Here is a 3,860-nt window from a genome sequence, read left to right as displayed (position 1 = left end):
CTGTTTCTGACTTAATGGTGTTGGGTGGAACTGAGAACTTCAGGAGTTAAGAAGGGAAGAACAAAAGTTCTTAGGCCGTGAGCATGCGATAAATGAAAGAGTAAGAGATCCTTTTTTGTGAATTTAGGAGTGTTTTTGTCTTTTGATATATTGTTTTAGAAATCCTGCTGCATTGTTAACACACTTACCCTGAAACAGCTGCAAGGACTTTCAGTAGTTTGGCATGTTTTTTTCTTAGTGTAACCGGACACAACCTTTCCCATATGAGGCACTATTTCCCTCCAGTTGGGAACATAACTGTAGTTTTCATTTTGAAAAGAATTTGTGGCTTAAGAACTCTAACAAATCTTGGCATGCTTGATGTTCATTGTAATTTTACTGTGTATAGAAATCCTTCCAAGAAAAAAAGCTCCACAACTTGAAAAATCCTGGTCTGCCTTTCTCATGTGACTTCTCCATGTCTCTATAAAATGACTTAATATCTAGCTTCATGCACTGTTGTTATTTTTCATTGCTTAGTTCTCTAAATGGTGTTACTTGAGAGAATTGTTTTGCCTATTTGTGATTCCAGTACAAATAAACTGTGACCTGGAAAACTGTCAACAGGAAGTTATCAAGAGTTTTCTGCATGCCCACTCTAATTGTGAACAGAAAATTCATAGTAAGAGAGAAAACAATCCTCCTCAGGTAGTTGTCTCATCTATTGTAGCAAGAGGTATTTATTTCCTGAGTGGAATATAATTATGGAGAACACTAAGGGAAATAGTAGTTTCAATATGCATGGAGGACATTCCCTCAGGAGAAGGGGAGGGAAGGAAAAGGTTGTGTTCAGCACAATATCTGGAGAAATATTTGGTGCCAGTTGATAAACCACATTTGTGTAGAAAATACCATTTTTGTTCCTACAAGACCCCTAAACTCCTTTGTTTAGGATCCATAGCTGTGAGTTTTGAGCACTTTTGAAAGCAAATAATGAGGTGATTTGAGTTTTGTGTTCTCAAACAGTAGTACTTTAATTTGGGATAGCAAAAGGTTGGTACAATGTCATCCTAAAATAAACAAAGTGATAGCTTCAGTACAATAAACTTGCTATTACCTGAGCTATCCAGAACATTTGTCATGTTTGAATAACACGATGCCTTGGTTTTCAAATTGTACCATTTATGGTTTTGTTACTCTTCCCTTTGTCCTCTCTTCCCTTTTTCAACTTTCTCTTTCAGCTTACCTTGAGTATTTTTTTCTAAAAGGACAGGGCTAAGGGTGGAGAAGGGAAATTTTCTTTTTATCTCTTTTTCCCTTCCAAATAGTACTCTAATTGTTTGGCTAGAAAATAAAAACATGTGTTTGTTGTTACTGATGTAGGTTTTCAAATTCTATTATGCCCTTCCAGTGTATAAAACCCAAATCTCAACATTCTTAGTGACTAAATGTTGGCAGTGCTGCCTCTGTGCAGATTCTGGAAGGAGATCTGGAACAGATTATCATCTAACTTTTGAAAAGAAATAGATCACGCACCATTAATATTTCATGTAAAAGTGAATGTTTTCTATGAGCATCTTGTACAATTGAAACTTCTCTAGATCTCAGCACCAAGGTGGGAAAATGTCCTGCTTTGCCTCATCATTAGGACTCCTAATTTACCTCCTTGTGCTGAGACACTTTCTGAAGTTGTCATACTTCCTTCCAGCTGAGCAGTGGTAGCAGTAAACCCTTTTTCTTTCAAAATGCAGGAGAATTTCTTTCTTTGTATAGGGATATCAGCAGCATCCCACTTGCTTCTGAAGAGGAGTGAGGATAAGTGAATTCATTGCCTGCCATTTGCATGCAGCTACACAAGCAGTAAACTGATCTCCCAACATTTTTTCTCTTCTGGAGCTGTGGGTCATTGGGGTGGTGCTCCTAAAGCAGTGGATTTCAGGAAATTTAATGTAAAAACTTATTTCTAAGAACTTTTTCAAGCTGTTGACTGAAGCATGCACATAAAGAAGTTTGTTAAGTTTTAAGATGATCTGTCCTCTTAAAAATATTCTAGTGAAGCTCTACTTCCTACTTTGGTGCTAGACTTGTGCTCTTTTGTGCTGCCTTCAGGCTGTTAGAATTTGTTTATTGCTACCTCACTCAATGTAATGCAGTGTTTTTTACTGGTTAATATACATTCCTAGACGAGCTGGAAAGTTTGCTTCAACAAATTGTCTTACACTCTTTATATATACCCTCTAGATTAGCACTGGCATCCACAGTCTGATTTAGGAGAGCTTTGTGTATTGTTTGCAAATCATATATGATGCAACACAGAGTGACGTTTTGAGGCACATTTCAAGTTTGAGTGAGACTGAAACATAGATAGGTCTGTGCTGCAAGTTTTTCAGTGTTTGAGCTTGACTTCTGCCCTTTGACTCCACATATTCTGTCCTTGCAAACTGAGTTAGTGAAGTGTCAGATGGGAGTGCTCAGAATCATAGCATCATTGAATTTTAGGGATTGGAATGGACCTTATAGATCATCTAGTCACGACCTCCTGCCATGGAAATAATCAAGTCTGATGTTCATAAAAAATAACTGCATTTATTGTTGGTTAGAGAATGGTAACTATCAGGCTCTCTTGCTCTAGTCTGTTGTTCTTCATGCTGTGTTTATTGTTGATTCATCAGCTTGGCACAAATTGGAGCTTATTTGCCTCTTGCAATATAGAAATGTGATAGAAATCCATGCAAGTTATTGTTGAATGATTTCTGATGGGTGCAATTTGCTAACAGTAGTGGAGAATAGAGTTAATGATATCCACAGTCTGCAGGTTCCTCACAAGGGGAAGCAGAGGGGCAGACACTGTCTCTTCTTTCTTGTGACCAGTGATAGGACCTGAGGGAATGGCATGAAGCTTTTTTGGGGGGGTTAGGTTGGATATTAGGCAAAAAGTTCTTCCCCCAGAGGGTGTTTGGGCACTGGAACAGCTCCCTAGGGAAGTGATCACATATCCCCAAGCCTGCCAGAGTTCAAGCAGTGTTTGGCCAATGCTCTCAAGCACAGGGTGTGAATCTCTGGGTGTCGTGAGCTGGGCCAGGGGGTTGGATATGATTCTACTGAGAGAGTCAGTGAGCTAAAGCATAATCTTGAAGGGCACAAAACCTTGTAAATGTCTGTGTATATAGTCTTAACTTATGGTAAATATTTTAAGTACAGAGTAGATCAACACTTCAAAAAGGCTAAAATTACTGAGACAGACTGGCTAGTTCACCTGGTTAAATCTGCTTTGCTTTCCCAGTCTGCAATCTAGCACTGATAAATTGCAGTTTGGGAGTGATGAACAGCTGGGAAAATTGGGTATTTTTAACTCTTGAAGGGAAACTGAGGCTTAAAGTAAAGCTATATGTGTACAGATGTATTAAATTAGAAAGAACAACTGTTAGTCTGTAAATGAATGGGGGGCAGTCAACATGCTGGAGGGAAGGGATGTGCCATCCAGAGGGACCTTGACAGGCTTGAGAGGTGGAACAATGCAAACCTCATGAAGTTTAACAAAATGAAGTGCAAGGTCCTACATCTGGGCCATGGCAATCCCAGGCACAGCTACAGGTTGGGTGGGGAAGGAATTGAAACCAGAAGTGAGGAGACGGACTTGGGAGTGACAGTGGATGAGAAGCTCCCCATGAGCTGCACTGTGAGCTCAGCCCAGAAAGCCAATGGAATCCTGGGCTGCATCAAAAGGAGTGTGGGCAGCAGGTCAAAAAAGGTGATTCTTCCGCTCTGCTCTGCTCTCCTGAGACCCACCTGGAATACTGCACACTGTTCCGGTGTCCTCAACATCAGAAGGACATGGAACTGTTGGAGCAAGTCCAGAGGAGGCCACGAAGTTGCTAAGG

At 40.1% G+C, this 3,860-nt stretch overlaps 1 protein-coding gene across 1 annotated transcript in view; it reads left to right on the top strand.

Moving 5' to 3' along the window:
• PARPBP (PARP1 binding protein) overlaps positions 1-3,860 on the top strand; it is a gene marked incomplete at its 5' end in the record, with an annotated part of 12,486 nt that overhangs the window by 6,793 nt on the left and 1,833 nt on the right. The window lies entirely within an intron of this gene.

The sequence above is a fragment of the Acanthisitta chloris genome, unplaced genomic scaffold (assembly GCF_000695815.1).
Source record: "Acanthisitta chloris isolate BGI_N310 unplaced genomic scaffold, ASM69581v1 scaffold27240, whole genome shotgun sequence".
NCBI lineage: Eukaryota > Metazoa > Chordata > Aves > Passeriformes > Acanthisittidae > Acanthisitta > Acanthisitta chloris.
Note: the sequence above shows the minus strand (reverse complement) of the source record. Positions and strands in the feature narration are given on the sequence as shown.